This window comes from Peromyscus eremicus, chromosome 2 (genome assembly GCF_949786415.1).
Source record: "Peromyscus eremicus chromosome 2, PerEre_H2_v1, whole genome shotgun sequence".
NCBI lineage: Eukaryota > Metazoa > Chordata > Mammalia > Rodentia > Cricetidae > Peromyscus > Peromyscus eremicus.
The window spans coordinates 82,915,733-82,928,181 of NC_081417.1; the positions used below are offsets into that span (position 1 = coordinate 82,915,733).

The 12,449-nt window shown below is 39.2% G+C and overlaps 1 protein-coding gene across 2 annotated transcripts in view; it reads right to left on the bottom strand.

Moving 5' to 3' along the window:
* Astn2 (astrotactin 2) overlaps nt 1-12,449 on the bottom strand; it is a 968,023-nt gene that overhangs the window by 343,214 nt on the left and 612,360 nt on the right. The window lies entirely within an intron of this gene.

Consider the following 12,449-nt stretch of genomic DNA (forward strand, 5'->3'; position numbering starts at 1 on the left):
TCAAATAAGAATCTATTCCCAGTGTATCTGTCAACCAAGGTTGAATACTGTAGGAAAGTTAAAGTTTACATTGCCCTTGTAACAAAGGTGACCCATCAGGATCACGGACAGTACACATAGTTACAGAAACAACCCCTGCTCAATTATCAGTGTTAGTAGTCTCCCCTGGTCACTCAGTGTCTGACAGCCAGATGAGCCCTTGACATGTCTTTGAAGCAGGGATGGGCTCCTTTGTGGACCAAACAGACATCTGAATGGAGAGTGGAAATAAGATTTCCAATTCGAAGATGTTTGTAGTAGAAAAGGGTTTTCTTACACAATGATGGAGCAATGAGGTGGAGGAGAGGTAGAGGGAAGAGAATGGAGGTCTCCATATCTGAAGATTAACACAGAAACTAGCAATATTTGAATATATGTCCTTTCTTGGTTCTTTTGTAATTATATACACAGAGTACCTGTGCATAAATTAACAATCAGGCAAGAGAATAAGCTGCATAATTGGAGAGACTCAGGCAAATGTGTTGTTTGCTGCTTGGGGGCCTATGAGCATGAGGAAATCACTTAACTTCTTTAGTCCCCAGCTAGGCCCTCCCATTTGACCATAATTCATTAGAATACTATTAAGTCACATGATATGTCAACTATAAAACTGAGACTTCAATGAAGCTATCAAGTTCATTACAGTAGTAGCAATCATGGGGATATTTCTATGTATTAAGTCTGTCTTATCCACTGGGAAATTCATATATTCATTTTAACACAATGAGTAAAATTAGTATCAACCCCCTATTGAACATATTAGCAAAAGAAAGTTTCAAAGATGAAGCATATTATAATAAGGGACAAAGTTGGCATTCAAGTTCAAGGTCTGTTTAGTAACCAAGCATCTTCTGCAAGTCTAGTATTCCCCAAATCTTGTATTTTCTATTTACACTTGAGCCTGATTAAAATGTTACATTTGAAGCATGCACTCTCTCATTTTTATTTCCTTCCAAAGACAGTGGAGATTACTTAAATTTGGCTGTAAGATGACTCAGGCACTCAAAGGAGCAAGTTAGTCTCTGTGGAGTTGTTTGGATGGAAAAATGCAGCTATGGTGCTGGAACTTGTAGCTGATGGATGCTGGAAAATGTAGCTATGTTTCTGGAAGGTAGCTGAAGGCAGAAAATGCACAGGTTGCGTTGACAAATTGACTCAAGATCACTCTAGTGAAAAGCCAGGATATTCTCATGCATGAAGCAAGCTGTCACTCTTTGGTGATTTCCCTGTAGTTGTCCTGTGTATTGTGTTGAAGCTTTGGTGACCTGTCTAAATGTCACAATTTCCTCACCAAAATGCAGCAGAGAGTTTCCAGAAAGAGGCCTCATCCAGGATTCTTGCTGAAGTCAATTCCCCGCCTACCATCTTTTCCACATCTGTTAGGTATAAGTAAATCCTCCTCAACACAGTTTCAACAGAGGTGAACTGAATGGACACCAGAGTGCAGAGCATATAGCACGTGCTCCATAAAGTCTAATTGTGTCCATTATCCCAAAAGGCTCCCAATTTGAAGAAATGGTTTACTTAGTAAACCAGGTGAGATTTATTCTCTATATCTTTCTTTACCTATTCATATACACAAATGGCTGTGCAAACTGTGATTAAATATGTGCTTGTGGCAAATGTGTAAACAGAATCAAAATGTGTAAAGTAAAATGTGGAACTTGTTTTCCTACTCCATACTTGCTGTACTACTGCCATCACTATTATCTGCTACATATCCCATTAAAATGTTTCCAACTCTTTAAATACACATTTCTATATGAATATCATATACAATATACATAGATATGCAAACACAAACATATAATTATATACATAAAAATTTACAATACATTTTCATAAGATATGCACTTCTACTTACTGTTGCTAGAGATGTTTTTTTCAAGCCAGTGACTTATGGATCTGTCTTTAAAATGGTTATTTGGCACTGCACAGTACAAATGTACCATAATGCTTTTAACTAATTTTTATTGATGGGCACTTTGGCCATTTGTAGCTATTTGTTATTGCAAATACTGCCAGAATGAAGATCTTTGTAGATATATCACTGTGCACATGTATGTATTCTGTAAGACAGATTCTTAGAAGAGGGATTGCTGGGTCAATGGTTTATGAATTTTAAAATTTTGATAGATCTACTAAATGGCCATCTGTAAAGACTCTACCAGTTTACAATCCCATCACTGATAAATGAGGGACTTGATTTTTCTATATCATCCATGTTCATTATTGTCACTCTGGCATGGGAAAAATAACTCATTCCTCTTCGGTTTTACATTTCCCTGATGAAACAGCCCTTTCTATGTCTCTTTCAATGGATCATATTTGTGCTTTGACCATTTTCCTGATGTGATATCTGTCCCTACCTCATTGGTATATACATGGACTGTGTATTTTCTGGATGGTAACTCTTTACTGTCCATACATTTTCAGACTTTCTTCTACTCTAGGCTTGTGTTTTAATCTTGATTTTGATATCACAAAACCTCTGTGAACTGAGGGGTTTTTTTTGTAATGTTTAGGAAGCCACAGGATAATACAATTGTCTTTTTGCATATTAATTTAGCATTTTTAACATTTTCCCATCTTTCATTACCTCATATGTATGGAATTTATATTGTGTGTAGTAGGAGTAACTACTTCACTTTTTTTTTTTTATATTTTAAGAATTCCAAACATATATACGATGTGCTGGTTTCTAATCTACCCCTCCAAAATTAGTTCTTTGAAATCAACAACGTAAAAACCGGCTAGACAATCACCAAAAGGGTCCATCCATTAACCATGTGATTTGAAATGTCATTTTTATTATATACTAAGTATGAATGTACAGAAGGCATGCACAGTTGAGTTTATTTTCTATTTAATATCTCTATATTAATAAAATGAACCATCCAACATGTGTACTTTGAATCAAACTCACATCCTCTGCAGGAGTATCTTTTAACCACTGACCATCTCTCCAGCCCCTGATAAGACAGTTTTGTGCTGGAGATTGCTTTTACTGTGTCAGAAGAAAACATCTTTCACCCTCTACAGTATGTCTCTTCTTGGGCATGCTCTACAGCATAACTAGAAGCTTCCCTTATAGCTGAATGGAGGAACAATGCCATTGTATTCTGTACAGTGTATCTGCATGGAACAGATAGAGTCATTGCCAGATTTAACCTATTCAAAGTATCCTGTGTGTTTTTAGGTTCCCTCTCCCTTGCTATGAATTATTCGGAGACCATATGTTAGTGATAAATACTGTATAATGGATGAGAGCTGCTGAATAAGAGATTACATGTTTATGCATGTTTCTGGTTTGGTGGAGGGTTAATTTGTTACAGCAAGAAAGCTTATCTCATCCTGCCTATTGCAGTAACATCATGATTTAGAATCTTCCAATTTAGAAACAGAGTTTGAATGCCTATTCATCAAGTATTTTTTTTTAAAACTTTCACTGAACTTTCAAATTGTTTTCATCATAAGTTTCTTTTTGTTATAGGAATATTCACAGACTTTATGGGAGATACTATACTTTCAAGTTTATACTTATATAACTTGCATACTTTTGGATCCAGGCCAACAAAGTTTCAATCCCGATTCTTCCTCTCAGGAGCTGTGTAACCTTGCACAAACTGCCTACCCTCTCTGTACCACTTTTGCTTATCTATAATGAAGTCCCTGACTTACAGAGCCACTGCACTGAGGAAACGTCTTGTGCTTATATGTGAAAAGAGTTATAGTTTCTATTATCCTAATCTTCTCCATTTCAGGAATCCCATAGTTCCATTTTCTAGTACCATGACAGAACACTATGACCAAAATAACTTGGGGAAGAAAGGGTTTAATTCAGCTTTCAACTTAGGTCATACTCCATCACCAAGGGAAGTCAGGGAATAAACTCAAAGCAGAACCTTAGAGGCAAGAACTGAAGCAGGTGCCATGGAAGGAAAGATACCGCTTACTGGCTTGCTCACCATGGCTTGCTCAGTTTTTGTTCATATACTCTACAGGACCACTTGCCCAGAGATGGCATCATCTACAATGGAATAGGCCCTTCCTCATCAAACAAAAAACAAGAAAATGCCCGATGGACTTGGTCACAGGCCAATCTGATGTAGCCATTTTCTTAACAGAAGGGCCCTCTTACCAGATGATTCCAGCCTTTGTCAAATTGATAAAACAGCTGACTAGAACAAAGAATGTGGTCACTTTTCACTTACATTTTCTTGTTAGTTGTCTGTGATTGGAGAAAAGCTATTACTAATTTTTGTGACTTGATTGTGGCTCATTCAAACTTATTAGTTCTAATATGTCCACCAGAATTTCCTAGGTGTGTGGTCACATGTTTGAGTGTCAGGGTTTTAGCAAAAGCTGGAGAACTGTCCTTTTAGTTTCTTTAGTTATACATATTTAGCTCTCTTATTTCTACATTTTCTGCCTACTTGGATTTTCTACATATTCATGACTCCAACTTGGAATTTATGTTTTCTAAGGATATAGTACATTTTATCAAGATTTCCATGTGTGTTGCTATAACATTGTGCACCATATTCTCATTAAATCTTTTTACCTTTTGTGTGACTACAGTGCTCTCCTTTGTTCCTTGTTTGTTTGTTTCTAATGTATTTATTTGTGATACCTCCCCCCCTTGAACAAGTGTTCTGCATGTTATTGATGCATCTTTTCCTTGTTCTATTTCATTTACTTACCCTTTTATTTGTATCAAATCAAATCAAATCTGCTGCTTTCTTTCCTGAATCCTTGAGTCAGATGCTTTGTTTGTTTATTTTCAGTCTTTCTGGCTCCTTAGCAAACTCCATGGAGCTCCTGACTGCAGCTCTGCCTCCATGCCACCCTCTTTATTCTAAGGAGGGTCATTTCAGCTTGACTTGCTTTTCATATCTGGGTGGTTCTTAGAAGGTATGTACTGATTCTCTCCCCCTCCTCTGTTCCCCCTCTGCTGTCCCCTTTCCTCCCTCCCCCTTCCTCCCTTCACACACACACACACACACACACACACACACACACACACACATACACACACACACATACACACACACACATACACACACACACACACACACACATACACACACACACACACACACACACAGAGAGAGAGAGAGAGAGAGAGAGAGAGAGAGAGAGAGAGAGAGAGAGAACAACAACCTCAGGCATTGATCTGCACCCCTTATCATACATGAGAGAATGTCTCATATTATTGGACATTGTGTATACCAGGCTAGCTAGCCCGTGAACTTCTGAGATTCTCTTCTGTGCCAGGCTTTATGTAGGTTCTGGAATTTTAAACTCAGACCCTCCACTGAAACATCTCCACAGCCCAAAAGAGGGGGTGTTTTTGTTTTGTTGTTTTTCTTAAATTCCCAAATAGATCTGTTTCCTTTTCATTGTTAATTCATAATAGTATAGGATCCCAGTCTGAGAGGGGAGCATGTATAATCTGCTTTGGAAGGTTCATTGAGATTTCACACTGCCTTACCTAAGGGAGAAACAGATATCAAATTCAGATTTTGGAGCTAATTACTCTTGAGTTCACATCGAGGCTGTGCTATCACCATCTATATGACCTAATCAAGTCTATTAACTTTCCTAGGTTCAGTGTCATAGTTTATTAAATGAGGATAATTGCAGCCCTCATCAAGAGGCTGATGTGAGAATTAGAGATTACTTAGAGACAGTATAATATGGCATTTTTCATATAGTAGCAAATCCGTGTGTTACCCATTACACTCGTTATGAGTATTGTCATTTGCCTATAGTAGGTCAGTTATATTTTCCATGGAGTTTAAATCCTGACCCCTAGCTTCTCTCTAGATCCAGATTTCCTAAAGTTGTAATTGACTCTTCTTTCCTTTTTCATTTTTTTCTTGTCAAAATATAAATTTAAGAACTTAGTATGTGCTGTTCATTAGGAATGAATGATATGTACTGTGTGTGTGTGTGTGTGTGTGTGTGTGTGTGTGTGTGTGTGTAACTGGATGGCATAACTGGATGTCAACATATAGAAGATTGCAAATAGATCCATATCGATCACCATGCACAAAATTCAAGTCCAAGCGAATCAAAGACCTCAACATAAATCCAGCCACACTGAACCTCATAGAAGAAAAAGTAACAAGTAGCCTTGAACACATTGGCACAGGAGACTACTACTTAAATATAATACCAGTAGCACAGATACTGAGAGCAACAATTAATAAATGGGACCTCCTGAAACTGAGAAGCTTGTTAAGCAAAGAATATGATAAATAAGATAAAGTGACAGCCTAAAGAATGGGAAAAGATCTTTACCAACCCCACATCTGACAGAGAGCTAATCTCCAAAATATATAAAGAATTCAAGAAACTAGACATTAAAATACCAAACAATCCAATTAAAAATGGCTACAGATCTAAACAGAGAAATCTCAATAGAAGAGTCTTAAATGGCCAAAAGCCATTTAAGGAATTCTTCAATATCCTTAGTCATCAGGGAAATGCAAATCAAAATGATTCTGATATACCTCCTCACACCTATCAGAGTGGCGACTATAAAAAACACTAAAAAACACTGATAATAGTTTATGTTGGAGAGGATATGGAGCAAGGGGAACACTCCTCTACTGTTGGTGGGAGTGCAAACTTCTACAGTCACTTTGGAAATTAGTATGGTGACTTCTCAGAAAATTGGGAATTTATCTACCTTAAGACCCAATGATACCACTCTTGGGCATATACCCAAGGGATGCTCAATCATACCACAAGGACACTTGTTCAACTATGTTCATAGCAGCATTATTCATAATAGCCAGAACCTGGAAACAACCTAGATGCCCTCAACTGAAGAATGGATAAAGAAAATGTGGTACATACACACAATGGAGTACTACTCAGCTGTCAGAAACAATGACATCATGAAATTTGAAGGCAAGTGGATGGAATTAGAAAATATCATCCTGAGTGAGGTAACCCAGACTCCAAAAGACAAAAATGCTATGTACTCACTCATAAGTGGATACTAGATATAAATCAAAGGATAATCAGACTACAATCCATAGCTCCAGAGAAGCTAGCTAACAAGGAGGACCCTAAGATTGCACTGGGAAGGTAAAATAGATGAGATCTCCATGAGTAAACTGGGGGTGAGGGAGGCAATAGAGGAGAGAGGATGGGCAATGAGAACATGAGGGAACAGGATGGTCGATCTGCGGGAAGGACAGAGTGGGAGAGCAATAAAAGAGATATCTTGATAGAGGGAAACATTATGCAGTTAGGGAAACCCAGTGCTAGGGAAATTCCCAGCAATCCACAAGGATGACCCTAGCTTAGACTATTAGCAATAATGGAGAGGGTACCTGAAATGGCCTAATGGTAATCAGATTGGTGAATTCCCTAACTGTCATCAAAAAGCCTTCATCCAGTAACTGATGGAAGCAGATGCAGAGATCCACAGCCAACCACCTGGCTCAGCTCCAGGAGTCCAGTGAAAAAGAGGGAAGAGGCATAGTATGAGCAATGGAAATCAAGATCATGATGGGGAAATCTACAGAGACAACTGAACCAAGTAGGAACTCATGAACTTTAGACCAACAGCTGTGGAACCTGCATGGGACCAGACTAGGCCCTCTGCATATGGGAGACAGTTGTGTAGCTTAGTCTGTTTGAGAGGCCCCTGGCAGTGGGATCAGGATCTATGCCTTGTGCATGAGATGGCTTTCTGGAGCTCATTACTTATGGTTGAACACGTTGCTCAGCCTTGATGCAGGGGGAAGAGGCTTGGTCCTTTGTCAACTGTATGTACCAGGCTTTGGTGACTCACCATGATAGCCCTTACCCTTTTGGAGGAGGAGATGGAGGGTGGGTTTGGGGCAATGCTGGGAGTGGGAGTGGGAGGAGTGATGGGAGGGGGATCTGTGGTTGATATATAGAATGAGTGGGAAAATTTCTTAAATTACAAATTTTTAAATCAAATTAAATTAAAAAAATAGGAACTTCTTATGGGATGGTCATTAGGAATGAATGATATGAACATTTTATATTTTTATATATGTAACTAACATGTATAATATATAAGCAAAATAAGTGCACTACATTTATATTCATCTGTATGTGTGAAGCTCAATTCTGTATCCACAACAACACAGATGCACGTTCTATAGACTACCTGATTTGCTACTTATAACCTATAATAGATGTATTAAATGTGTGATTGACCAGTCAGTGACTCTGCTATGGGTTGTAGAACCACTGTGAGGTAGTGACTAGTGGAAATCAAGTTATGCCACTAGAGGTGGAATGCTTTTAAGTGAGATATTGAGATCTTAGCCCTTCTTTCTTTTGCTTCCCTACTACTATGAAGTAAACAGCCTTCCTTCTCTGTCACACTCACCTGCCAATCATGTACTGTGCTGTGTGTGTCATGCCCAAAGCAACAGGGCCTAGCATTCACAGACTGAAACTTCTAAGATCAGGAGTTCAAATAAGCCATATTGTAGTCAAATAAGCCTTTAGGAGACAGCTACAAGAGAACCAAGGAGAATATTAGCCCCCAGCAGCTGGATGAAGACTACTAAAGTCTCCAGAACATAACCCTCATGGCCAGTGCCTAGATTTGAGGAATTCTGACAGTTGGAGCTGTAGGGTAGCAAGCTTGTGTTGTTCTTAGTCACTGAGTTTGTGGGGATTCACTACAAAACCAACAGCAGGAGCTTCATCCTCATACATGGTTACCACCCTGCTTCCATTGTCAAATGAGCAAAACAAGCATCAGAGACAAGAAGGGGCTACTCAATCATGGTGTTAGCAGGTGGACCCAGGGTGTCAGACCTCAAGCTCTGTCTGATTGTATGTGGATGTTAGTCGATGTGCACGATTTGGACATCAAAACTACAGATTCCAGGGACTTCTCTTTTGCTTCGGGGTGGAAAAGGATTATGGTTCAGCAAGAAAGGAAGAAGAGAGGGAGAAAACAAAACAGCCTGGGGTAAGCTCTGTAAGACCCTTATAGACACAGGGCAAAAAAACAGATTCATGAAGGCAAATGATCCTCTGAGTTTTGAAATGTGAACAATTCTCTCCCTCAGGGCACCTTAGCCCACAGAAAGATTTATGTGAAGGTCTGTTTAGCTGTTGCTTTCTTTTTAAATTTTATTTCTGTATGATGCCACATAATTATACGGCTTCTTTAGAACATTCTGTTGTCGGGGAGGTTTTTCTTACAGAAATTTGAAAGAGCGTAGGCTCACAGGAAAACAGCCAAGATCTGCATGAAATTATATATTTATACATATGCCAAATGCAAAACATAAAGTAGGTAGAGACACAGAGCGGGCATTTTAGCTGAAAGAAATGACTGTGCTTCCTTTAATATGCTCATCACATTGGAGGGATTGTAGAGCTGCACGGGGATTTGTAAAGAGCCCCATAAAACTTTCTCTGTGTCTGGTCAACAGCATGTTTGTTTATTTAACCTTCATAGTAATGTAGAGATATGGGCCCTTTCATTCTTGCATTGCCATTGAAAATCTGAGGCTTGGGATAGCTGACTTCTTTGACCAAGGTCACATGAGTACTTGGAAAAACTAGGACCTCAACACTGGTCATCTCACTCCAAATGAAATGTTCTTTCCACATTAGCATAAATTACCCTCTCTAATCATCTTGATTTTTTAAAGCAAAAAAGATAAGAACCTATAGAAAACAGTCAAATTCTCAAAGCGCATACTTTTAAAATTGTATTTTTGTGATTTCTGGATTGCTTATTCCATCATTCCTCAGTGGTTTATGGGGCCAATAAAATTATTTATTGAAATACATAAACTAGAAAGTATTTCTTAAAATGAAGAAGGGAACCAAATCCTTACAGAAAGATGGAAAATAAAGAAAAGTTAAGGCTAAATGGAACTGAAGGAAATGCACACCAGAGACTTGGACCAATATGGGAATGAACTTAGAATCTGATGATGATGGCAACATAGGAGCAGGCTCCTTTTAGCTGACTCTGCACGGCCAGTAGCCTCAGACCTCAACAGTCCTATTCTCACTAGTTAGTGTTACAGGAGCCTCTCTTACTGGGAGTCTCAGAGTTGATCCAATGTTAATCAAAAGGAAGACCTGTAAAGTTCTTCTCCGTATAGTTTGGATCCAAAGGTTTTACTTCAAGAAGAAAGGAAGTTTGAACAAAAAATATTTTGGAAGTAATGTACTGAAGTCCTTTTGGGAAAAAAATGAAAGATAGCCAAGGAAAGAGAAGGAAAAGGAGAAGAGGGGAGCCAGGGACGGGGAAAGAAGGGAGTTGGAAGAGTACTGAGGGGAAGAGGGGAAGGAGGAAGGGAAGGATGACAGTTTCCACAGAATATTCCAGGTTAATGTCAGTAGTGTGAGTCTAATGTGAAATGTCCCCTATGGGCTCATGTATTTGAACATTTGGTCTCTAGCTGGAGGTGCTGTTTGGGAAGGCTCTGGAACCTTCAATAGCCTGCCCCCCACCCCCACCCCCATTCCTGCTCATTATCTGCTTCCTGTCTGTGGATACAATGTGACTAGCTGCCTCCAGCTCCTGCCACCAAGGCTTCTCATCAAGGATGGACTGTATCCCTTAAAGTTAGAGTCATAATAAACCCTTCCTCTCTGCAGTTGCTTCTTATCTGGTACTTTGTCAGAGCACTAAGAAGAGTATCTAACACTGCTAGAGGTAGAGTCGACATCCTTCAGCTCAGATGCAAAGGGAGAGAGGTCTGGTTCTAGCCCCTCAGGCAGAAAGTGCCACAAAACAAGTGCTTGAGGGGATGTCTCTACCCACAGTTTATTAATGCTTAAAATCATATCCGGTGTCTCTACTCCCTAGTTCAGTATTGTCTAAATCTAGAGCAGACATTAGTTTAGGGAACGAGAATCAGGAATTCCCATTAGCTACAGATAGTAGTCAAGTGCATTTGTCTCATCTCTCTCCCCAAATCATCTAATCAGAACATTCAACCCAAGGGACAATTAGGATGATTCGAGGATGGCATGTTTCTGAGCCCATGTGTGTAAATACACTTTCTTTTAAAACAATTTTTAAGATATATTTATCTTATATGTCTGAGTGTTTTTCTGCATGTATGACCTTAAAATACACGTGTGACTGATGTGAATGAAGGTCAGACAAAAACATCAGATCCCCTGGAACTGGAGTTATAAATGGCTGTAAGATACCATGTGGGTACTGGGAACTGAACCTGGATCCTCTAGAGGAGCAACAAGTGCTCTTAATTGCTGAGCTATCTTGCCATCTTGTGACTACATCTTCATTGGAGCTGGAGCTGAGAAATACCTGGGAAGGTTCAAACTCCTGACTTTTCCTCCAAAGAGTAGTTGAGGTGACTGTGAGCCTTGGTTTTCTTTCTAATCACTCTGAGAAATAAGGAAATTCCAAAACTGTTGATGAAATTTTCACCATTGTTTACGTGGGAACAAGTGGGTAAATGTCTTAGTTAATAACACCAAGAAACTACACACCTCCCAAAACACATTAAAAAACAAACAACAGAATCTTTTTCTCAAGTAAAGACAACTACATAATCTACTGGATTGTTTTCATAACTGTTTACTTTCATTGCCAAGAATCACAAAGCTAAATTTATTCTGTTGAGTGACTTTCTTATTTCAGACTCCCAACACTATTTTCTCTTTTCCCCTTTCTTTCTTATACATACTGCTGCCTAACCCTATCTTTATATTAGCAACTTACAAAAATGCATCAGATTTATGTGGATAAAATTAAGTTCTCTTGGAAATGTGTGTGGTAGACATTGTAAACACACCCACACAAACACAGAAGATAAATTCGGTTGCTAGGCAACTTGCTGGGGTCTTCACAGAAGGCAGTGCCTCCCCATCTATAAAATTCAATCTAAATGATTCAGCTTAGTGTCCAGTGACTTCACAACCTACCCCAAAGCTTCTGTCAGCCACACTGGTTACCTGGCCTCTGCTCCCATCCATCAGGACGGAGGGAAGGCTCAGCAACCTGCTCTCAATATACTCTTTGTCCTTGGTGGACAAGAACCTGTGATCAGTGCTTCACTACATTTTTAGCATCTCATAAAATCCCAAACATAGAGAGGATGCAACAAACTCAAGGTAAGCAAATTCTTTCATTCAGGTGTTAACACTCTGAAGAAGCCCTTGGGGTCAAGCAGTAGAAAATGGTAGCACAAACACCGTGGATGTTTGAATTAGAATGTCTCCCACAGGTTTATATATTTGAATGTCTAGTCATCAGAGCTGCACTACTTGAGAAGGATTAGGAGGTGTAACCTTCCTCTAGTAGGTGTGCCCTTGCTGGTGTAGGTGTGGCCTTGTGGGAGGAAATGGGCATAGGCTTTAAGCCCATGCCAGATCCAATCTCTCTCTGCTTACGGATCAGGATGCAG